We start from the raw sequence: 9,135 nt of genomic DNA on the forward strand, positions 1-9,135 counted from the left end.
CTTTACTGGGGTCAGTACCTGGGTGGCTGGGGAGGCAGGACCAAAATGGAGCCTGGAGGGGCGCTGTGGGATGTAACGCCTTTTTCTGTGCCTTTTTGTGTATTTTAGGGTGCGCATTTTTTTTGGAGGGGGAGGGGGGAGTGTGGGTGGGCCGCGGGCGCTCTCCCTCCGTAGGGCCCTCTCGCTCCACGCCGGCTGGATTTCCAGCCCATTGTCCCGGCGTTGCCGCGGCGACGGGAGCAGCTGCCGGCGGCGGGGCCTTGGCGGCGGCCCTGGGCGCCCGCGGCCGGTGTGGGCTGTGTTTACCAACACCGTCACATGGTCCCGGGACAGGGACCCTCCCTCTGGAAGCCATCCGTGCTCATGGACACGCTGAATAACTTTGTTCCTCGCCCCGCGGCGTCCCTCTCGGCACTCGGGGTTCTCCCCAGCGTGGGGTATTACACTGTCTGTAGGGCCCGTGGGGCTGGAGGAGGCAGCGTCCCACTGCCGCGGTGTTGCTTAATGTGCGCTTTTGCTGGCGTGTTGTTCCTCTCGCAAATTTACAGCAGGAGATTGCTGCTGAGCTGACCTTGCTTCCTCCGTCCGGGGGTAATGAATGCTTCTATTTAAACGCTCTGCCTCCACAGCCCCTGCGCTTCGGTTTTTCAAAGAGTAGCAGAGTACCCAGGGGAAGCCCTTTGTTGCCTGGATGTGAAACCTGAATATGGGCTCTCCTCTTGGAAGCTTGAGGCAGAAAATAACAGCTGAGAATAGATTTATGGGGTTTAATTTTGCCTAAATCATGTCACAGAGATAGAAAATATGGATCCGATCCTGAGCTGTGTAAATCAGTATAATCCCATGGAGAAATGATGCTTACATGGGCCCAGGAGCTGGCCATTGCTCCTTAAAATGCAGACGAGCATCATCCAGCAGTAGCAAGGAGTGGCTTAAAGGAGGCAAAATGGCAATGAAGTTTCCTGATAGGCAGCACATAATCACTTAAATTAAAGTACGCTAAATACAGGAATGTCAGAGAATCCTTAAATATACACAACCACTTTAGGATCAATATATTCCATATTTTTTGTTCTGTGTACATATTGCTTCACAGTTTGAATGGTCAGCTCCAGGAATATAAAGCCTTCCAGTTTAAAATGGATATATTAACACAAACATGGAAAAGAGCAGTATCATCTAATTATCAGTAGCACATCATGGAGCTAGTCCTGAGAAAGCCTGCTCTTCAGAAATAGTATGCTGTAAATGGGTCAAAAATATAAAATAAGGAATCACAGAGTTAAATACGGATCCTATTGAATTTCAGTCTTCAGTAAAATGTCTCATGAAAAATTCATATTCATGTTATTAATCCCATTTCACTATCCCTAAACTGATAAAGAAGTATAGTAATATTTTGTAACTGTAATCAATTATACCAAGAAATATTCCAAGAAAGAATCAAAAGGTTACACTAACATTTTAAAAAACTTTTAGGATCTCTAGTAAGTAGTTATCAAACACTTCTGAAATGTAACAAGAATAATAATAGGAGATAGCTAGAAAAGTGAAACCCTGGATTAATTTCCACTGTCTGTCCTGTAATCCCACTCCACTTCCTCTTTCAATGTGTATTGTTTTAGTTGTGGATGTGAATTCAAATGGCATTTTGAATGTAGGGTCACTTGTTCATTGCGTTAGTCTGGTGGTACACTCAGTACTCTACAGTGGCCAGACAGACCATTAGACAAGATGATTCACACTTTAAGGAAGCTCAGGAAGATTTTGATGTCACTCTCCAAGGTTACAAGATCCCACTAAAAATTCAAATTGATATTTTTGCAATGCAGTAGAATAAAGTGATGTGTGTGCATTTTGCAGATGGGGTCCTAAATACTGAAGAGATGACATCTGTTTTAGCATAAGATTGATTTTCTGTGATTTCTCTGAAATCACACAATAGTCATAGAATTATTGAATCATTTAGGTTGGAAAGGACTGTTAAGATCAATGAGACCAACCATTAACCCAGCACTGCCAAGTCCACCACTAAACCATGTCCCTAAGTGGGAATATACACATCTCTTAAATAACTCCAGGGATGGTGACTCAAACACTTCCCTGGAAAGCCTGTTCTAATGCTTGACAACCCTTTTTTTGAAGAAATTTTCCCTAAATCTCCCCTGGCACAACTTGAGACTGTTTCCTCTTGTCCTATTGCTTGCTACCTGGGAGAAGAAACTGACCCCAAACTCGCTACAACCTCCTTTCAGGTGATTGTAGAGAGCGATAAGGTCTCCCCTAAACCCTCCTTTTCTCCAGGATAAACAACTTCCGCTGCTTCTCATCAGACTTGTGCTCTAGATCCTTCACCAGTTTCGTTGTCCTTCTGTGGACACACCCCAGCCCCTCAATGTCTTTCTTATCATGAGGACCCTAAAACTGAACACAGTGTTTGAGGTACAGCCTCACGACTGTCGAGTACAGGGAAATGGTCCCCTTCCTAGTCCTGCTGGCAACAGGACTAATACAAATAGTCAAATTCCTTAACTACGACAAACTCTCACTGTACAGAAATACCCCAACAGGCTTCTGGTTAATCACTGCACCAAGCAGCATAGATGCATAGGTGCAAATGTCACGCCCATCCACAAAAAGGGCCAGAAGGAGGACCGGGGAAACTACAGACCTGTCAGCCTGACCTCAGTGCCTGGCAAGGTTATGGAGCAGATCATCCTCAGTACAATCACACAGCACCTACAGGATGGACAAGGGATCATAATCAACCAGCATGGGTTTAGGAAGGGCAGGTCCTGTCTGACCAACCCGATCTCCTTTTATGATCAGGTGACCCACCTGGTGGATGAGGGGAGGCTGTGGATGTGGTCTATCTGGACTTCGGCAAAGCCTTTGACACCGTCTCCCACAGCATTCTCCTGAAAAAGCAGGCAGCCCATGGCTTGGACAGGGGCACTGTCCACTGGGTTAGGAACTGGCTGGAGGGCCAGGCCCAGAGAGTGGTGGTGAACGGTGCTGCATCCAGTTGGCAGCTGGTCACTAGTGGTGTCCCCCAGGGATCAGTGTTGGGTCCAGTCCTTTATCAATGATTTAGATGAGGGGATTGAGTCCACCATCAGAAAATTTGCAGATGACACCAATCTGGGTGGGAGTGTCGATCAGCTGGAAGGCAGGAGGGCTCCGCAGAGGGACCTGGACAGGCTGGAGAGTTGGGCTGATTCCAGTGAGATGAGGTTCAACAAGACCAAGTGCTGGGTCCTGTACTTTGGTCACAACAACCCCCTGCAGAGCTACAGGCTGGGGACAGAGTGGCAGAAAGGCCAGGCAGAAAGGGACCTGGGAGTTCAGATTGACAGGAAGCTGAACATGAGCCAGCAGTGTGCCCAGGTGGCCAAGAAGGCCAATGGCATCCTGGCCTGGATAAGGAGCAGTGTGGCCAACAGGTCTAAGGAAGTGATTCTTCCCCTGTACTCAGCACTGGTGAGGCCACAGCTGGAGTGCTGTGTCCAGTTCTGGGCCCCTCAGTTCAGGAAGGATATTGAGGTGCTGGAGCAGGTGGAGAGAAGAGCAACAAAGCTGGTGAAGGGACTCGAGCACAAGTCCTATGAGGAGAGGCTGAGGGAGCTGGGATTGTTTAGCCTGGAGAAGTGGAGACTCAGGGGAGACCTCATCACTCACTACAACTCCTTGAAAGGAGGTTGTAGCCAGGTGGGTTGGTCTCTTCTCCCAGGCAACCAGCAGTAAGACAAGAGAACATGGTCTTAAGCTGTGCCAGGTTTAGGAGGTTAAGGTTAGATATTAGGAAGAAATTCCTTGCAGAGAGGGTAATCAGGCATTGCAATGGGCTGCCCAGGGAAGTGGTGGATTCTCCATCCCTGGAGTTTTTTAAGATGAGACTGGATGTGGCACTTAGTGCCGTGGTCCAGTAACCACAGCAGTATTGGATCAAGGGTTGGACTTGATGATCTAAGAAGTCTTTTCCAACCTGGCTGATTCTATGATTCTATGATGTTTAACATCATTCAGATCTGCATGTTTAGAGCTCTGGTGTATGTTTAGGCACTGAAAAGATGAACACTGAAGCAAAAATAAAACAAAAGAAAACAACCAATTTTGTGCCCAAAAGAGTTCACAGTCTTCTAATATTCCAATTATTTCAGCAGCATGACTATTGCTGGATGGAGGAGAGATGTTATACACAGGTTCTCAGTCCAGTATCTTAAGAAACCTCTGCAGTACCTCTAAGAAATTAATTCCCAGTGAGACAGAGGAAAGTAAACAATTTTAAGGAAATGAGGCCTTAGTCTGAAATTTTCTTGTTTTGCTTGCTTTTTGTTCTCTTGTTTAATAAACTCTGATCTCAGAAGAAGCTGAACAAATAGTGATGGACATATATGTTAAAGGAACAGTCAGGAAGCTCTCAATATAATGTGCATGCCCAGAATATTGTCAGGCCCCCATTGACATGGGCTTTGATTCAGGGCATTTACAACCTAAATAACAGAAGACCTGTGTCATTTAACAACTTGAAAAGATTGATGTTTAACTGGATAGGTACCAGCAAATGCAGAAGCTGATAAAATTTCAGACAGGTAAAGACAAAACTCAGAAAACCTCTGCCAAAGAGGAAAAAAAAAAAAAAGAAAAGAAAAGTGAAAAGTATTGTTTGGTGTGGTTTTGTGGTATTGTTTCCCTTTTTTTCTTTTTTTTTTTTTTTTGTTTTTCCATGCTTTTTTAGTCAAAACCTCTGAATGCTCAAATTAAAAGTTTTAATCAACATAAAGAAACAGGAAATGTTTGCATATTTTAACATGGGTTTTTGTTATTATTGAACATTGACATTTTCAATACAAATCTTTGTTTTCAGTAAAAAAAATTCCTATTTTCCTACTCATCATCTTGCCACCAGCAGGCCTGAAACCTGTGTATGTATTCGTTAGCCAAATGTGAAGTCAGGCTGACTGCTGCTAACAAACAGTGCCTCTAATTCTAGCATAGTGGTTTCTCCATTTCTGATGCATGCTTTTGACATCCCAGCTAGTACAGTGCAAGAGGAGCTACCTTTGCCAGACCCCTTCTGATTTTGCTTTACCACTGTTCCCTGATTTTCCTATTTATTCCCTGAGCACATCTCTTCCAGAGCAAAGCTGCAAAGCCTAAAGTTCGTCATGAAGCAAAGAGGTGCATGGCCACATATACTGGGGTACCATCCATAGCCTTGCAACTTTTCTGTTGGCCATTTTATATAAAGATTTTCACATAAAATTAGATATGTTTGCAGTCATATTTAGCATTGAATAAAAACAGATTTATAATTCCACTGTACATGTTACTTCATTTTCAAAGAACCTTTGAACTGTAGGATAAACTTCAGGGATTGCTACTGGAAAATTCCATTTCTTCAGCAACTGAAATCTACAGTTTCATTGTATTAGCAATGATATGCAATGAAAGAGGAATTTTGCATGTAGCGCCTCTTAAAATAATGAAAAAATGTGGCTTTGGAGTAAAAAAAGTTAATCCCATTGTTAGAATAAACTGTGAAAACTTCCTGTTTCCTCTTCTTTATTATTTCCTTCTCATCCAACAAAACCAAAATATTGAAAAAAAACAAGCATTCACGTCAACATTGCTCAAATTTTAATTTTCAAAGTTCCTATGCTAAATGTAATTAGATTTTTAAAATAAGAAAATAAAACAAACACGATTATATAACAACACAATTTTAATAACAAAATGAAAGATTTCATATAAGCCAAGACATAATTTGGGAGGGAAGGGGATTCTCTTTTGTGTTCTGCCAGGAAAATGAACACATTTCACTCTGTTGACAAATCTGGCCACTGTACAGCATCAATTGCACTCTCTTTATACTTAGGATTTTGTAGTAGGACTGGTCTCTTGCATAGAGCTTTGGATTCACTGTGAATTCTCCTATGAACTGTCCGAGTGACTTTGTGGAAATGTCAGTCCTGGAGTGGGGTTTGAGTACAAGTTTCCCATCCATCTGCATTGCTTGTTTACATAAACTCCTTCAGTTCAGCTTTGGAACAATCCAGCTAACACTCCTGGCAGGTCGGTGGACTTCCACCACTCTGCATCCCTTTCTCCTGCCCATGCTTCCTTCTATTTCTGGGACTAGATGATTTGGTACAGACATGGTTACACTGTTTTTAGATAGCTCTGTAAAAGAAGGGTTCATAAAAGTTCTCCTATCCACTTTTTTGTCTTTCTAGGGAGGGCAGCTAGGATGCAGGGCATGGGATTATGAGACATGCTTTCATAGACATGATGGTCTTAATCTTACATAAAAAATGAAAAGTGGGAGTATGGGCTCTGGCTTATCTTATTAAGAAGAGTATGAAACCTAAGTTGCTTGCCATCAGTTGATGTGGTTGGAGTGGATCTTGGGAGAGTAAAGGAAGCAGGAATCCCTCCCTAGCCCATTAAGAGCCTTCACTCCCCTTCTTCTGCCATTTTCCTACTCGGAAGCCCAAGTTCCACTGGTTCAAAGCAGTGTTCCCTGCTGTTAAAACTTTGAGCAACAACTCTCTCTGGCTGCTAGAATTAAAATAGAAATAGTACAATGATATCTTCATTGCTACTCTTAACTGTAGTAGGCAGGCCAAAATTGAAATATAATCACGCTTCCTCCATTTATTATGCTGCCATATCCTTCAGACTGGAGCTCTGCATGATATAGACTGTTCAATGCACAGTAACATCTCAGCTCCCCCCCATACAAAGTGCATATGCAGAGTTAGGAAAACTGTTTCCAAACTGGACTGATTTAACAGTGAACTAATTGGATATTTAACTTGGGAAAGAAGGATGTGAAACGTGTGCAGCTTCATTCATTAACATGCATCTGGATATAAAAAATGTTTCTACAATGAAGTAAAAAGAAACTCAGAAGTATTACACAGAATAGTGCTGAGAAAACACAATAGCTTGATTTAAAAAAACCACTTATTAGTATGAAATAAAATATTATTCCAAACAGAGACCAATATAGTCTGTAAAACTGGGATGCATTGTATTCTCTGTGTTAATAGAAAGAAAGTAGCACGGGGAAAAAGCATTCATGGTAATTCGTGAAAAAACGTGCGTTAACTAACCTTGAAGCAGAACCTTTTAAAAATCTGCTCTCTAGTACTGCTCCTTAAAGCAAACACTCATTTCTGAAAACTAAACAAAAAAAAAAAAAAGACAAAAATAAAGACATAAAATAGGTTGATAATATTTTTGTTTTGAATGGAGCCAAAACCTGCATAGTTACATTTTAACAATATCAGAGTAAACAATTCATACATTAAATAATTCCTGTATGCATTTGGAGCTAGAACAGTTGATCTGTGCTGTTTAGAGGAGTTCAGCTGTAAAGTGAAGTTTTTCAAGAATTATTAGAAAATAAATTGCTGTGGTTCTTTTGTTCTATGCTAGAGAATAAACTGGAGAATAAAAATCCCCTCTTATTTTTTTCCTTTTCTTGTCTCTGATAGGTGTTTTGCATGCTGGGTATCAGCTTTAGTGGTGTAGGAAGAATGCTGCTAGCCCCTCCAAAATTCAATTTTTGTAGATGCTACCATGTAATAATTTAGCCTTGGAAGCATAATAATAGAGAGAGACTGCTGCAGGAGCAGAACAGGCACCAGATGGTGACTCCCATTTCACATTCTGGTTCTGTGTCCTTGCTCCAGAAGGACTTAGCTGCAATGGGCTTTTCTGGTGGAAGAGTTTATGTCCCATACCTGCACCAGCTCCAGGAGGCAAGTTGATGCAGGAGGGTGGCAGCCAAAGAGACTTCTGCTCCACGCATTTTCTCTGCTACCAGAGCAACAGGATGCATAGGCATTAATATGTACTTCCTCACATATACTCCAGTCTTGTCAGGCAGTTGTGTAACAGAGCTTGTTAGGCCTTGATGTGCCTTTTATAGTCACGTCACACAATAACTGCGGAGATCTGGGTTTATAGAATTGATTATCCTTGCACGGATCTTGTTAAAAGACTCATGTAATTTCTATTCTATTCTATTCTATTCTATTCTATTCTATTCTATTCTATTCTATTCTATTCTATTCTATTCTATTCTATTCTATTCTATTCTATTCTATTCTATTCTATTCTATCCTATCCTATCCTATTCTATCCTATTCTTTCTTACACCATAGCAATCAGTGGTGTCTCTTGCTTATTTTACTGTAACACTTTTCCTCGCACAAAAAACAACAAAAAAAATTTTCATTGCATGCCCTCCCTCAAAATCTCTCCTTGTGAAAAAGTGAAATGAATAGAAGAAACTGTCCAAGGTAGTCTTGCCAAGACTGCAAGAACCCTGGATATGACTGAGCTCACAAATATATCTTATCAGAGACTTCAGATTTAGTCTTGACACATGGATGAGGTGCATTTGATAATAGTAACAACAGCAATTAAAATATGTATTATAAAATGATCTAGTAGTAATTTTACTTTGGAAAGTAGTCAAGCTGTTTCTATAAATCCAATTTCCCTCTCTTTCCCTTTGCACAGAACTACTAAAACCACCAAATGTGTAGTATTATATTGGTTTGCGGTGGAATTTTTTGTTTGTGTGGGGTATTTTTGTGCTTCTAGCATAAAACTTCCTACAGAAACTTCTGAAGGACTAATTCTCCTTTGAAGCCAAGCATTTGAAACTGTGATGTAAGCCTAACAGGTGAACCAATGCTTGTTAGCCCTCGGTCTTTTAAGAGAAGCTTCTTCATCAGTGTTTGAGTCGTTGGTGAATAGCTCACTGCAGCTCTGTTTATATAGACATATGGTGAGAAGAACACTAATACAGTTGTCTGTGCACAACTGTAACAAACAATCTGCTTATTGTGTATTTTTTTAGGCAACACTTCATGCTGTCTAACAGGTGGCCCCAAGTTACAATAGGCACACTGTCAGGGTAGAACAAACCCGTTTACACAAGAGCCTTGACTGGAGATAGTGACTAAGGCAGCCTGCAAAATCAACCTTAGAATATGATTGTTTAAAACACTGTAAATGCCATGAACCTCCAATGAATATGAGCCCTGCGTTTTACATCCTCCTGTTGCTCTCAATCTATCTCAGAGCCAGTGGAATTAATTCCTCCCAATGAATGAA

Source organism: Pseudopipra pipra, chromosome 3, assembly GCF_036250125.1.
Source record: "Pseudopipra pipra isolate bDixPip1 chromosome 3, bDixPip1.hap1, whole genome shotgun sequence".
Lineage (NCBI taxonomy): Eukaryota > Metazoa > Chordata > Aves > Passeriformes > Pipridae > Pseudopipra > Pseudopipra pipra.